This window comes from Rissa tridactyla, chromosome 1, assembly GCF_028500815.1.
Source record: "Rissa tridactyla isolate bRisTri1 chromosome 1, bRisTri1.patW.cur.20221130, whole genome shotgun sequence".
Classification (NCBI taxonomy): domain Eukaryota; kingdom Metazoa; phylum Chordata; class Aves; order Charadriiformes; family Laridae; genus Rissa; species Rissa tridactyla.
The window spans coordinates 165,966,098-165,982,480 of record NC_071466.1 but is presented as its reverse complement, the minus strand read 5'-3'; the positions used below and the strand labels follow the sequence as shown (position 1 = coordinate 165,982,480).

General features: G+C 45.9%; 1 long non-coding RNA gene across 1 annotated transcript; it reads right to left on the bottom strand.

The window, feature by feature from the left end:
- Window positions 1-193: 193 nt before the first annotated feature.
- Window positions 194-11,443, bottom strand: LOC128904543 (uncharacterized). The gene is made up of 5 exons (XR_008464531.1): window positions 10,990-11,443; window positions 8,220-8,391; window positions 5,953-6,090; window positions 5,428-5,557; window positions 194-3,663 (listed from the first exon to the last, which is right to left on the bottom strand). It is a non-coding gene; the product is annotated as an uncharacterized LOC128904543 (long non-coding RNA).
- Window positions 11,444-16,383: the final 4,940 nt, after the last annotated feature.

The following is a 16,383-nucleotide window of genomic DNA, read 5'->3' as shown; positions in this document are numbered from 1 at the left end:
GGGGGGGGACGCCGAGGAGTGTGAAGTGTAATGAAGGGCGGGAGCAGGTGGTATTCATCGGGGTCGGGGGGAGGAGAGAGGAAATCCGAAGGAAATTAACAAAACAAAACAAAACAAAACAAAACAAAACAAAACAAAACAAAACAAAATAAAACAAAACAAAATAAAATAATAAAATAAAAGGGGAGGGGAAGTACCTGAAGAAAATACGTGACAGGTAGCACGTAGGGGCACAGCTCTCCTGAAACTTCAAATCATAAAGTTTATTGTTTTTTTTTTTAATAATTAACAGAGCTAAGAGGGGGATCACAGTTGCATTCTTTTAAGGCACTGAATTTCAGGCAGTGCTCCATGGCTCTGTGGGTGTCGTGGCCTTTAGGTAAGGGGTGGATCTTAGACGATGCCAGATGGTATTTGCTCTCCCTCCGCTGACCTCTTGCGTGGGTTCACAGCCCAGCCCGTCCACTCCGTTTAAAACTCCAGCCAGGTCCCTTCCCGTAAATATATGTAAATAAACACAACAAGGGGCTCAGACAGCTTTATATAGCTGGGTCTATTTATGTGCATGGAGGACTTGGATCCTTCATGATCACAAGTGGGTGCCAGCTAGAGAAAGTGCCTTGTCCAGGATCGTTTAAGAAGAGGGCAGCGGAGGCAGGAATCAAATACCAGTCCCTGTGGCAGCCAGAGGTCAGAGCAGCCTCCCCAGGCAGAGGAGACAGAGGCACCTTGAGATATCTCCCTCAGCTGGTCTCCCGCCTCCTCAAATAGAAGGTGAGCAGGGCAGAAGCAGGCTAATGCATAACTTTCCTACCCTCTTAAAGAGCAAAAAAGAAAATGATAAAAGAAATGTGACATTAAAGCATTTTCATCTAAAGAGAGAGAGAGGGTTGTGCAAAAGCAAGGAAGTTTAAGGAGCTGGCCATGATCCCACGATCAAACGGGCCGTGCTCAGGCCAAGGAGCAGGGCTAGAGCCTGACATGGACTTTCACGGAGTGAATGACAGGGGCTGTTATCAGTGGTGACAAGGTCAAAGATCTAGTAATTTATTAACCATTTATATTATTTGGTTTATTCACCATTATGCAAGAAATTGCAAAATTGTAATATACATTGCATGCTGCAGCTTATTTGTTCTCTTTTGAAACAAACGGTGAGTTTCTCCATTGAGCTGAGGAGTTTTGCCAAAAATACCAGCTTGCGCATATCAGTGTAGGAATAGATGGACTGGGTCAGACCAGAGGTCCATCTTGCCCACTGCCCTGTCTCTGGCAAAAGCTGGTGGTGGACATCTAGGTAAAAAATAAAAGCATGCAGTGATCTGGACTAGCCTCCCACCTCCAGCCATCTGTGACTGAGGGAAGTCTCATCTTTCTGTTTCAAGTAGTCTTCAACTGATTTCATACAACTTCAGGTTGCCTGATAAAATTCTCATATCTAAAATATGAACACAAAAGCTGACATTTATGTTGCATTCTTCCTCGAGGTAGGCCAAAGTGACCAGCAGTCCCTAAGCAAGCGCGTAAAGCATCCCCTGGAGGGACCAGCAGTCTGTGCAAGCACGCAGCTGATGCTACAGCACAGCCTAGTAGCTCTGAATGCAAAATAACAAGGAGGAGGTTGACGGGGCCTTTCTCTCCTGTCATTCCTTGTAATTTAGGTAAATATATTCTGGGATCAAAATACTCTACATTTCCTGAGAAATTATGATGCCAACTTCACCAAAGGCACAAATGTATCTTTTTATCAGCTTTTTCAGAGGCTTGATTTTTCCCTTGTCTAGTGAAGCAGTGTTTCAAATTCCCAAGCAAAAGCCAAAGAAAGACCTTCCAAGCTAGAGTTTTGTTATTTTCTGAAAACCTGAACTCAGAGAATTCACATCCGGAAAGTATTTATCACATTGTCTCATACAGTCCTCTTACTTCTCTCACTCAACTCCCAGGTCACAGCCAAAATGCTGACTGTTACTTCTTCTGGCTCATTCTGCAAGATTTCATATGAAACTAGTTTTTCCCTTTTCCCTCTGGAGGTTATTGTAGTGTCACTGAACTCCTTTCCGTAAACTCAGGCCTTGGGAATCCTTAAATAGCTAGTCTGCATCCTCACTGTTTATGATTGAAGAGTGTTTGCCAAACAACAGTCATGCCAGCCTCCCCCACAACCATTGAGACATAATCCATTCTTTATTTTTGTTCTCATAAATTGCTTCTTCCAGACCTTTAAAAAAATACTTCATTTTCCTCTCTGACTCTTTTACCTTTGTTTCAACATATTTCAGGTAGGCAGTTGGCTGCAACACTGGATGGGAATCTCTGTATTGGATTTACCTTTGGAGACCTGAAGGGCAAGACCACTCCATCTATTATTGCATAATTTGATTTCTGCACTATTTTTTTATCACCAGTTCTACCATCAGGAAGCCACAGGCAAAGACAAGCTGAAGGCAGGGTATTCTGGGTACTCCCTGAGGCACCAAAGTCCTTGAGTTGTGTAGTTATTCTTTTTTTACAGATCTTAATTGCGCTAAAGGATGTTGGAAAATGTCTGGAGGTCAGTGCTTGCATGTGGAGAAGATACTCTGTGAATTGGACACCAACTGAATTATTATCGGTGATTTTGGGGACTGAACTGTCTCTTAAGCTATTTTGGAAAATCCTTCTAGACACCTACCTGTGCCATTAGGTATCTAAACCGTTTTGAAAAAATGTCTCCTGATTTCTAAGGGTCTTGGCAGAAGTCAATGCGACGTCTTTCAGAGTGCTGGAAATTCTGAAAATATCTGCTGAATAACAAGGTTTTGAGTCCCCAGTTCCAGGTAGCTAAAAAAAAGTTATTTGCAGAAGATAGATGGTGAAATTTGGTCCCTAGAATCTGAGACATCTTCAGTCTTGATGCACAGACCAAGGTTATCCAACCCTACCCTCTCTCTGACCATGTGAACGCGGCATTCTTTGCACTGATGGAGAATAGGTTAAGGCTGTATTTTAAAACATAGATTCCTCTCCCCCTGCCTGCCCAGCTGGAAGTGCCAAGCACTAATCTATCTCTCTGCATTCATCAGGCGTTTAGCACTTTGGAATATCAAATTCCCCAGCTGTTTCAGATGGAATGCTGTAAAAATAGGGCAGAGAGAGAAATGCACCTGATCTTTATAGAAAGAGCTTCCTCTGGTAAGCATAAAGAATGACTGTATAGCCTGAAGGTATTCGCACTCCAGTAGACTGAGCTTGTCAACTCATTCTGCTTGGGACACAAAACAGCCATCAGTGAAGAACAGAGTCAGATTTGGTTTGAAAGGCAGCAACAAAATGCAGAAGTTCTGGTCTCCTTAGTAAAGCTGACTTGTATGTGCTTTACTTTATTCTCTCTAGCAGCGTCCCATGGAGAAAGGCTTAAGCAGATGAAAAAAATAGAGTTCTCTTTTTTACCCAGTAGAGAATTAACTCCTCTGAGGTCTCCTGCGAGCATACAACCTTCTCCTATGCATCGGAAGTCTCCGCAGCTGAGTATTTCCACGCCTCTGGCTCTGCAGAGCATTCAGTCGGATGGGAAGGATGGTTTTGCTGATGACATTGAGGCGTTCGTTCAGTTCTTCTAGCCTTTTCCTGATCGACTGGACTTCCCTCACGAGATTGTCCACAGCCGCAGAGACAGGGCGGAGACTACAGAGAGAGTAATACAGGAGAATAACTCAGTGTGGGGAGTGTTCCTAAGCATAAGAAAGAATTTACCATGGCCTTGTGTTTGTTGGTGGGGAAGTTGCAAGGAATCGTTAAAAGATGTTTGCAAAGCCACCCTGACCCTTGGGTGGTGGGAACTCATCGGAGATGCCCCCGTCTGAACTCAGGAAACCATGAGCTTCAGGACCAGCAGGGGGAACATGCTCTTTCCATTGCCACCAAAGCGCAGCTGGCTCAGTGCGAAATGACAGCTGGTTTATGACCTCCCAGAAGCACTTCACAGCACTCCTGCTTTAAGGGGGGAGATGAAAACCATCCTGCGTGGCTGGAACCAGCAGGGGCAGAGAAGAAGAGAGCAGCAATGCGTGGGATCACCTGTGAGGACTTCCCAACGAAGGGCAGGCTGCTGCGTGGCATGGTGCAGCTGTGATTGCACAGCTCTCCGGTCGCTCCAGCCTGAGCTGAGGGAGGGGGAGACCCAGGTTTTACATCAGGATTTGGCAAGGTGAGGGCTGCACTAATGCAGCAGTGTGCTTGGGAGTAACCATGTCCCTTCCCTTGGAGGGCTTCCTCAGTTTCCCTTTGGGTGTTATGAAGCTCTGATGATCATTTAATCTTACCTGATATTAATTAGTACTAATTAGCCTCGCTCTTAACCAGGAGCAGACATGGAGGCTGGGCCAGTGATTCCCATGGGTTACTGTCAGTCCTCAATATTTCTAACGGACCGGCCTGTGTTCTTACCAGCAAAGTCTTAATTCAAAGCCCTATGCAGGAGTCACGGCTGAATAGTCTCGTTACGTCTCCCTGGAACTAAAGTTAGAGCTTTCCAAATACATGACTTAATATCGGCCCTGATAATCTTAGGCACCAATGAATTTCAGCAGTGGCAGTATGAAAGCTGTGATGAATTCTGTGCTAGTATCAGCAGCCACCATGCAGTCAGGGAGAAATCCACTTGATGCTAAAGGCCAACATATAATCCATCAACTATATCTTCTTGAACCCCTAATTTGTACAGATACTGTGTGACCTTCTGACTAGAGCCATTTTATTCTTCTAACCTTTTGTCCTCAACTGGTTCAGTGCGTAGCAGTGGTGGACAGATATTTTCTTTTTCCTAAAGAGAAAGCTGAGTTATGGAAGAGGAACACTTGCTTTAGGAACAATTCTGATTTAAGAGATACTTAAGTTTCTGGTATTCCCTACTCCTCTCACTTTCCACTCTGCTTTTCCACTCTGTTTCTGGAAATTTCAAATTAAATTAAATTTTGTGATAGTGCGCTCAGTCATTAATATTTCCTGCAATACAAAGGGGCAAATACGAGGACATGGACTAGCGAATAGCCTTCTCTGACCTGGATGTTACAGAGACTGAAATCAAAAATATCACAGGCCAAATCAGCTTCTCCCTGCCCTGTGGCCAAGTCCATGTGTGGATTTGTAGCACAATTCATTTTTCCAGCCTGTTCTCACAGGAGTGAGGTGCCGACGACAGCCTAAATTTTCTTTAGGATAATTCTTAAAATACATTCATGGTGATTGAGAATATTTCATACTAAATAGTCAGCAGAATATTCAGTTTACTAGAGTAATCAGAGCTGCTAGTACAAAAGATACCAAGACAGTGCGATTCATCCCCCCACAATTGAGCAATCTGAAGGTTCACCTTAAAGAAGATGAATCCTGCTCAAGGAAGGACACCCAGGAGAGGACTGAATCCCACCTCCAGATGAAGGAAATTACCTGGAGAACTCGGGCAGTAAAGCATTCGGGTTGTTCAGCAGGGTGTGTTTCATTTGCCAGAAGATGCTATTTCCCCATTTCTCAAGGGTTTGAGTAATGCTATTAATGCCTTCTATGTTGACCTTGTCAGCTAAGTTGGCAGCACGTCCATGGAAGAGAGGAAAAGAAAGATGACAGAACAAGAAAACATGAGCCAATGGTCTGAATTTAATTCCCCTCCCCATCACTTGAACTGAGTTGCAATGAAATGACAAATATTAAACATATGGGGGATCTAAATTAAAAAGCAGATAACTCTCCCCTACGGTGTAATTCTCTGCCTCTGGTTGCCTGAGTTTTCTTCTGCCACTGGATACCCTAGATGATTATTCCTAAAAATCCAAAAATCTCATGAGTTTCCCAGGAATCAAGAAAGACCACTCATGAATTACCACTGTGTGTCTCACTCCAAGGACACAACAGTCAGATCTTCATCCCTGAGTTAGTGAATGCCTCCCAGGCTGAGCCACCATCACCACCTCTTACCGCCTTCTCTGTAGTTCCATTTCTGATGCTGGTCCAGAAAGTCCTCCTGGGATTTACTGCAGGGCAAGAGGACGAAGAAGAGGAAAAGAGGAAGAGTCACCATGGTGGCTGTTCGTAGGACCTTGACTTTTCCCTGCTCTGTGGAGACAAAAAATGTTTCTGACAGCTTTATTTCTCTTTTTCCTCTCCTTCTCCACTTCCCACCTGCCCCCCCAACACGAAATTTCTCTCTGATGATGTATTTCTTTAAAATGTTGTTCAAGGTGCTCAGCCTAGCTTTTACAGAAGCACCGGGACTTTTCTTTTTCAGAAGTACAATCCTCCTTACTTTTTTTCAAGCCACTGAGTGATACAGAGATGCTTCATCAACTGGCAGCAGCTAAGAAAGCAGCTTTGCTTCATATGTAGCCATGTTGGGATAGAACCTTATAGCTATAAATGTTCTATGAATGTCAGGAGGAGGTACTATGAAGTACAGAAATAGCTGCATCCCCACTTTACAATTAGGGAAAGCAAGGTTCAAAACAGTCAAGCAATTCAAGGATTTAACAGAGGCCAGAACAGGAAATTGTTCTTTTTGATCTGATCCACTGACCAGTGGTAATAACTGAGATGTTGCCCAGCGATGCAGCCTCAAAGACAAGCCCACCCCGCCATGTACTGTCTCCACCTTGCCCTGGTGTCAGGGGGTCAGTTCCTCCTGAGCACATCTGCAGAGCAGGCAAGACAGATACATGAACTCATGTGAGCATTTACCTAAACTCCTCATCTTTTGAGTTTACCATCATTCCCAAGCCACAATGAAAGTCAACCTTAACCTACAGACCCTACAACCTACGGTCAGCCCTAACCTACAGACAAGTACCATCTCTAACTGTAAGAGGATAGATCAGTCTCTCCACAGCCCATGCTAATTTGTTATTCTGTCTTAATTAAGTGGTCTCTCAGTGTTGAATCTGGTATTTTAATTTTTTTAAAATATCATGAACAGCTGTTCTGGTAGAAACTGGCTGGAAGTATCAATTATGCATATATCGCACATAGCAAACAGAAAAAAATGCATTGCCAAGTTCATGGGGTTTACTGATGATTTCAGTCATCTGTAGTCACAGTGATGGAGGGGCTCATGTGAGAAGCAGGCATATTGAGAAAATCCAAATTATTCCGTTTTTCAGGCACATGCATCAAAAGTCTAAGACCTCACTGCAAAATATGAGGACACTAAGTTGCTTTTTGCATATCATATAACCCTCATCTCCTAACCATCTGGGAAGAATTCAGCCACCTCAAAACCTACTAGGAGCTGTAGCAGATAAAGCTGTACATAAATAAATCCTTTTACTTTGTGCCTTTCTTACATTCAATCACTAGTGTATCTTAATTACAACTGCATTTGTTTTTCCATATATTTAGAATAGCAGTATGAATATAGCCATACTGATGGAAAATGTCGTGCTACTTTAAAAATACCACTTTCCACCTGTCAGGAGGTATTTTGTATTCAGTATTCTTCTTCTAATTGCACTATTAATTTAAAGGAAAAAAATAAATTACCTTCTTCCTATCTCACACATACATACACCTCTTCTTCCCCCCCAACCCAGAGCTGCCAAAATGAAGATCTCTAAGAAGGTCTAATGATGTCGCGGAGGCACACAATGAAAAGGTCTCCATGGACCTTCTTGAAACTATTTGCATTGACACCACAGTTCCTCTGCCTCTCTGCTTTTCCAGATAAATATTCCAGCCTTTAGCCATTTGTTTGGGTTTTTTTCCTCTTTCTTTTGATGACTGTTCACCGCACATGCCTTTTTAATCTTCCCTGATGGGAAAGGACTTAACAGACGCCAACATTTCTAATTGCAAATGATTTGAAAATGCTGCCAACATCAAGGAGGCAGCGTGGCTTCCCAGCTGATTTTAAAACATCCTGAAGAGATTGTCCATTCCTTACCCTTTCCACCTCCCACCTATTTCAGTACCCTAGGGCTGGGATACTTTGATCTTTCTGTATTTGTTAAAAGGAGGGTGGTGATAAATTCCACCTACATCTGATACTGAAAATCCACCCTACTTGATCTCAAAACTTTTCAAAACATCAGGTGTCCAAATGAGTCACAAGACCGACACAGTCTGTTTGCAGGGCCCTTCACAGACCAGTTTCTTTGTAGCTTTGCTCTCTGTGTTCCTGAGGGCCCACTGTAATTTATTATCATAGTAAACATCAGGTTATAATCATCTTTGAAATAGATATCGAAGACACTTACACAGAAATTGAGCAATCTTGCTTCTCCTAGGTGGAATTGTAGGAGGCAAATGGATATTCGCTAATCAGGTTTCTAGCAGAAAAAGTCTGCAGGGTCATCTGTAATAGGAACCAGATCCCAAGCCTGTTGCAAATACGTCTTCAGATCTGTTGCAGTGTTGCGCTGGAAAATACTGTCGGGTAGAACAGGGATTGACAAGCACGGAAAACGCTCTCACAGTAACAGTAACAACATAGTAGCTTTGTTATTGTTACTATTAATTACAGTAATATGGCATGCTCTCTGTCAGAAAATTACATCATATTCTGCCCTTGGAGCAGGATAGGCTCAGTGATTCACTGGACAGTCCTTTCATCTGCAAGCAATGAAGCCAGACATATTCGTCTCATTATTACACAATATTTCTTTTTCTTCTTTTAACTTCTCAGTTCCTCGCTCTGACATGATAAAAGAGCACTGCTAGCTTGATACCCCGAGCTCAGCCCTGCTGGGATCGGCAGTTGTGCCATCCAAGCCTGAATCCTTGCCCCAAAGCAAAGAAGCCCTGCCAGGATTTGAACTCCCTTATCTGTCCCTCTCCCGTTCACCCTTTCTGTTTCTTGCTGCTCCAGAAAACTCCATTTCCCATGCTTATCCCTCCTTACACGCAGTGGGGAATGACAACAGAGCACTGAGATTTCCCATGTTTTGCCACGCTGAGGGAAAACAGGTGATGACTTGAGTTCATTACTGCCCATGGGCATGCTGCCTGCTAGGATTTGGGGACGTTGCCTAGGTTCTCCTCTCCCAGTGCCAAACTCAGCTTCATTTCAGAGAGCCCTTTCTCCCCTGAAGCCCGAGGAGAACACGCTGTTCTACTGCAGACACGCGAGGTGTTGCATTACGATTCAGAGCTTGCCTGCCCCTTGTATATCAAGAGGGCTCAAAACCTTTCCCTCCACTTCTGACTGCTCTAAACGCATACACTCCTCCTGATGCCATGCGTGTACATCCCGGTGTGTTAGCTCAAACCTATCCTTGCTTTGAGATGAGGATTTTGTTGATTAGAGTTAGCAATCACTGTAGCGATACCTACAATGAAGGAATTTTTTTTTTTTGCTGCAATATTGGACTGCAAGTGAATTGGCTTTGTGGTTTTCATTTGAGACCTTTTCTCCTCTCATAATTTTCCCAAGTTGTTTTCGAGCTACTTTCAAACTAAAGCTAAAGAGTGATATTGGGTTTTGGGTTATTTGCAGAGAAAGAAAATATTCTTTTAAATGAATCAGGGAGTTTGAGCTCAGGTAAGTCATAAATACATAAAATGTAGCTCTCACTCCAATGGTAATGGATATTTAAAGATCAAAGTAAGTTTAAGATTCTCAATTTTGTAAAGGATCTCAACAGATAATAAAGGTATTTTTGCAGACTGTTGGAATTTCTCTATCTTTATTTCCATATGCAATATTTTAAGAATATTTTAAGGTTATATTACTTAAACACACCCAACTAAATGTTCTGTTTTATATATAAAGTCAAAGAAGGTTTAGGTGCTATAAACTAAATAGCTCCACATTAAAAAAAAAAACACATATAGTAGCTGCACACAATTTCTCAGTTAATGCCAGTTCTGCCAGAGCTCCCAGGCTGGGATCCTGAAAAGACTCTGAGCTTTTAGAGGACAAAGCTGCCAAGACTGTGAGTCCAGAACAATCAAAGAATTTGCAAGCTCTACTTGCAAAGCGGATGGCATTTGTTAACTCTCCAAGCCAAAAAAAATCAGGGTAATATAAACATTAGCATATGCTTGTAGTATTATGTAATGGTGGAAAGATCAAGAAAAATGCCAGAAGCAATTTAAAGAATTGGATCCTAAAATATTAACCCAGTCACAGTGGTACATCTAGAATACCACCTGTTTCAAAAGTCCTTAAAAATCCATCGTAACGTATTATTCTTCCATTTATATGTGTGTGGATATAATGCTATATATATTGGTACATGAGCACACCCAGCTTTGCGTTATGTAGGAAAAACAGTATCTTGACTTTTTCAAGTTTGGCAACATACTTGAGTTAAATAGTGCTTTTACATATAATTAGGAGTTACACTGCTTATTTTCTACCTGGATGTTGTGTGAAAGCAAAGAGCACCTGAATCCCTCAAATAGCCTCACCATTCTGCTATAAACAAAGGGATCTGATTGACAGCCCCGATGACTGACAGGTAGGGTGATGCTGTTGCCGGCAGGCAGGCATACTGATGCTAAAGAAGAAGTAGTGAAAAAAAAGCCAGCCAGGTGCAAAGCACACATCTACTGCAAATCATAACCTTAGTAAAATACTGTTGGTTTTGAGGAGGTAATATCCACCTTCTGCTTCTTCTCCAGGTGTACCTGCTCTTCCAGGATATGTCTTATCTCCATCTGTCTCTCATTTGGAGCTTGGTGCTCCCTCTAAAGAAGTTTCCTCTCTCTCCATGGATAGGCACACACGGACCTTGCACTCTCCATATCTGCCTGTCTGGCTGTCTCTAAGGGTTTGTTCACTCTTCCTTTCTCCCTCCTTTCACTCTGCACACCCCTGTTCCCTGGAAATGTAGGTAGCAATCCTCCAACCTCCAAATCCATGCCAGTCTGCACATGTTCACTCCTCTCCTGGCCCTTCCCACAGGTGCCTTTAGAGTCCCTCAACTCAACGAGCTCTTTCTGAGGTGCACAGATGTAGTTCCTCCAGAGGAAGAAACAAAACATTCCTGGGAAAGAAGGCAGAGAATTGCATACAAGCATTACCTGTACTCTTGAGGCCAGTCCTTCTGTGATGAGGCTTCCAAATCTCTGCCTCTCTGCTCCTCTTCTCCTCACCACCCCCTCTGCATTTCAGCTTGCGATGAGTGACGTGTCCCTCTTCATTTCCCCGCTCTCCACGTTTTCACAGTCTTTCCCTGGAGCCTCCTCCAGCTGTACCTCTCCTACCCCTCCCTCCCACTCCTGCAAGCTAGCCATCTCCCCCCACACATGGGGGCCTTATGGGAAGGAAAGCCTGGGCGATGGAGCCCCTCTTGAAAGCAGCTCCATCCGCAAGGACACCAGTATATGTTTGCCCCCAGTTCTTTTGGGCAGCTCTCAACCGCTGGCTCTCCGGCACAGCTGTACGACTTCTCTTACTAGTCACAGTTTCCACGATGCAGCGCTGCTCTCTGGCTGCTTGAACCCTCCGGCCATCCAGCCATGAATTTGTTCACCGCGTTGTTCCTGCCTTTTCACAAACATGCCAATTAATTCCCTGCTGATTAGTTCATTCCTGATGCGCTCTGCCAAATCTATTTCTGGTGGAATAAACAAGGAGGGATGAATCGGCTGCAATGTTGTTATTTCCCCCCCACACACTTGCCCCCCCTCCCCCAGGTCTGTGCCTGCCAAATCAAACAGGCTCAGGTCTGGCCAGCACTCGATAAAGAGATTTCAGAAGAAACACAAGGTGTTAAAGGGGTGATTTTTGTGAAGCAGGTGGTGGATCCCTGACTCTGGTTCTGTTTCCATGTCAGACCAACATTTTGCCATGCTTTGAGAGGATGTGCAGCCGCGACAGCCTGAAGCTGCACAGTCGCTGCACACCCAGGCTCATGACTAGACCCGTGGCACTGCTTGCGAGTGCCTTGGCCAAATCTGCATTCTTCCTGATAGTACTTCTCCAGTATCAGCTGGCAACGACACCCTCTCTGTTTCCTGACCAGCCTATTCTTATTTAACTCCATTTTCCACGGCCAAAATCTCTGCACTCAGCAGTGAGAAAAAAAGATGCTTTTCTCACAGGGCGAAGGACTGCCCAGCTGCTCAGAATAAAAGCAAACACCCAGAAGTAAGGAGCCAGAGGATATGTGCAAATGTTACAGACAGAGAAGTTGCAAACACGGTATTGTGATCGCAACAGAGCGATGCCGGTTTACCCCAGGTGAGGAGCTGATCGGGAGGAAAGCCGAGTGGCATCCTTCCAAGCACCGTCCATAAACATCAGCCAGCACTATCATTTCAGTCAGCCACTTAAATCCACTCAAGAGAGAGGTCCAAGAGGGACCACACTCAGGGGTATCTGGTTCTCTGACACCAGAAGCGTGTGGTTTTGGCTGCTCCTGCTCCCCTAGTCCAGCTGGCTCTGTGGCAGGGAAATTTCTGAGAAGACTGCCTTGTTTATGGAGCCTTGCCACCGAAGCAGCAGGATACTCATTTGCAAAGTTATAAAACACCAGTTTTCAAAAGCAGCCCACAACATACAGGCTTAACACAGACCAGCCTCCGGAGGAACTGGAAACCTATTTTTTCAGGGCTCAAACAAGCAAACAAAAATGTCCAGGCAACGGGCAAATAACCCAAACAATCATCTGCCTCCAGCTGTTCCCCATTCAGCAGGCAGCACACACAGCCCTGCTGCGCTGCCATTGCAACTCCCTGCGAAGAGGAAACGAGCTGCTGACAGTCAGCGTGGGATGGGGATGCTGGATGGAAGAACGCTCCGAGCAAGAAGCTGTCCGCAGCATGGCACAGAGACACCAGCTTAGCAAACCTGACAGGGAAACCCACACAGGCGCAGCAACGCGCTCCTGGAACCCCGGTCCAAATCCAACCTGTGCTGGTGAAGGGTCGTCAGCGTGTGCCCGATGTCCTGGCTGCGTGCTGGCGGCATGGTACCACAGGAGCGTGAATCTCAGAAATTCCCCATGCCCTGTGCTTCCTCGGGGATTTGTAGGGGAAGCAGGACAGGAGGGAGCTATAGCACTTCCCTGTCTCCTGCCTGCTACCATCCACATTCCCAGTGATGTGACAGGAGCGCTGCCCAGCCCACTGTCATCACCATGGCTGCATTCAGATAAGGACACCAAGCGCCCACGTGCCATCACTGTGCCACACTAAGCAGAGACTGGGCACTTTAACACAACCAACTAACAAGAAACTCCTTTTTTTTTTTTTTTTTTTTTTGTTGCCACATCTCTGTGACTGTGTTGTAAGCAACGGCAGGGTGTTTGATCTGTTCTCCTGCCTGAAGACTGCTGCTTGCAGTCAGTTTCCTAAACTTGAGTAGCCTCAGCATGAAGCTTGCTTGTGATATGCAAACACGCTATTGCACATGTCTGTCTGTGGTTCTCTCAGGACACAAAGAGTTCCAAGACAGCAAAATCCCCCTGGTAAGAGCAACATCTGCAGGAAACATCTGTGCTCATTTTCCTAGACCCCAATTTAGCCTGCAGCCTTTGGGCAGGTGCAGATTAAGCAAGCCGAGGGCAAAAGGGGTTCAAATCCTGTGCCTTGCAGTTTGCTTGCGCCCAGGGCCATGTGGAATTGCAGCAGCTGTGAAGGTCTCCTCAAAGCTGCTGCTGTGTCTGGCCCTGGCTGCCATATACACACGGAACCAAAATACTCCCAGAGTGCAAAAACTGGGCACTGTGAGTGAGACGCAATCGCAGAGGAATTCCTGACACCTCCCAGGGACCAGAGGGCAGGCTGGCTCTGAGCTGCAGGGCTGGAGACCTTTTAAAAGTCCCCACATGAGCCACCAGGGATTTCGGTAAAGCTCTGACATGCCACAGATGCTCCTGTGCAATTATTAGGATTATCAGTCTTCGGAGCTGCCCCAGGGACGGACGGCCACTGCTGGGCTCTGAGTTGCTTCAGACCCACGTGCAAGCTGGAAAGCAGCCTGACTGAGACATCTCTCTCCCCAGCCTGGCTTACGGAGCCGGTCACCTCCACCACCGCAGTGCCTGTTCTCCTGCCTGCCTCTGCGCAAACTGCCATTGCTTGGAGGTCTCACCCACGCAGCTGCAGTTACTTCTTTCTCACATGAGATCAAGGCAAGTGCTGAGCACCTGTGAAGTGTTTGCTCTCCCCTCTGGTACCACTTCATGCCTGCTTTGGACTGCTGCAAATGAGTGAGTGAAATGTCTCTGTTGCATGAGGCTTCCTCCTTGGTCCAGCTGGGATGACAGCAAGGGCTCTCTGCCTGTCACTGCTCCAGGCACGGGCACCTGCAGGGGGGCTCAGATCGCCCATGGCATGGCCACAGGCTCACGCTGGGAGGCAAGGCTGCCAGAGGAAGCCACAAAGAACAACGAGGGACACAGGCCTGGCATTTAGAGCCTACACAGAACTTCACAGCACGCATCGACCAGGTGTAACCCACCTGGTCAGAGGGAAGAGGGTAACTCCCAAGGGTGCATCAAGATGTATGCTTGGTGCTGAGCAGTTTGCAGGATTTTGCAGCAGATGCTGACACCCCTTGTGCATAACATATCCTCTCAGCACCTACCCGCTCCTCCTCTTCATTTATTGCTTCTCCAGTTCACACACCACTGGGCACTTCCCTCCAGGCTCACAGCCGCAGGACTCCCTGGCATTGGCAGAACAACTCTGGGACCGGAAGAGTCTCTAGAGATGGACCCATCAGGGGCTTGGCTGGGGCAGCCCCCCCACGGTAACTCCCTCGACTAACACACGCCGTGCCTGCCCCGTGAGACACCACACTGCCTTGGGACTGCACAGCTGAAACCTTTGCAGAACTCCAGCCACCTTTTAGCCTTTTGCTCATGCTGGGGTGTACAAAGGGCTGGTATTGGTTTTACTGTCTGGGCTCATCAGAAACTCTGCAATCATCTGCACTATTTAAAATCGCCTGAAGCGTGCTTGCTGTAGGTACCATCAAACTTGGAGTGTTTTGTACCTGCTAGAAATGTTTTCATGACTTTTCCTGGTTTTACTTGCATCTGTTATTTCTTCCTGTTAGCCTTCACTGCTTGATTGCATTTTATTTTGTTGTTTGAACAAGCATTTCCTATTTATTGCAATATTTGCTCCCACCTAAGTCCTCTGCCATGGAGAGACTCAGCCAGGCCCGGGAAGAAAGAGGATGGTGCTCCTGGCCCTGTCCATGCAGCCATGCAAAGGAGAAGGGGCAGGACAAGAAGAAGAGGTAAAAGCATTAGCGTAGCACTAACAGAAGTGCAAAGATGAAGGTTATTTCTTCCCTCTGGACACCTGGAGGAAGGGACAGCTGGGAATAGCTCCTGTCCCAGCAGCTCATCAGGAGGTGGCTGCCCCTGTGATCTTACAGCAGAACTGCATGTGCAATCACTCCATTGCTCTGCCTGAGCGACCTGCTCTAGCTTGAGGACCTTCAACAGTAGTGTTTAATGTGGGTGTTTTCTGTATCAAGGAGCAACTGGAGGTGTTCTTGTGCGGGCAGGCTGGAGAAGGCTGTAATTTCTGGCAGAAAGGTGGCAAGAAGCAAGGCAAGAAGGGGTGTGAGGCCTCACCAGTTAACCCTGCCCCGCTGCAGCCCAACCCAAACCTCTTTCTCCGTTTGTTGGCATTAGCCCCATCCTTTACTAAGTGATTGGCACCTGTACAGGGGGAACCACCGCACAAAAAGGTCAGCACTTTTCACTTGTGGGACATTCAGTGTAGGCTGGTCCAGTGGCTAAAGTGGAAGAGACTTGAACAAACTGATTGCAAGCAAGGAGGGGCGTTATGCATGGCCTGTCCCAGAAAGAAATAAAGGAGGGGGAAAAAGAGAAGATAGCTGCAACGTGGATGCAGGGCTAGAGTGCGTTATCTGGGATTTCTGGACAAGGCAGCCATCCCCACATATTGTGTTCCTGCTGCTGTTCAAGGACATCACCCCTCTCCTTTCGTGTGGAGTGACAGGGAGAAGCTACTGAAAGAGGTGACACTGAAAAAGTTTCCTTATGGTGTGTCCCACCATTTTTGAGCCATGCGCAAAGTCTTCTGCGCTGGCCCTATTAGGTGGACCCTGGATATCGCTCCAGTTTGTGTAGGTCAGTTGAATATGGCATACCCACACAGCAACTCCAACACAGACACATTTCAAAGGATGTGGATCAGGTCAAAAATCAGGGTGATCCAGGAGGGCAAAGCAAACTTACCTCAGGCAGGGTCTTCAATCTACACAGGCCAGCAGATGCCAGTGTGGGCAGAGAGAGCCTGCACAGGCTTAACAGTGATGAGGGGCTGGTGTTTGCAGATTTTCATGCTTTTTGGCTTGTAACATTTTTCAAAACGACCACACCGCCAACCCAAAGCTCTGTCTTCCAAGCTTAACCCCAAGTACCTCATTTTTCAGCATCTGGCTTTTTCAAACTGCTTTGGAAAAAATAAATACAATGAACAGCAACA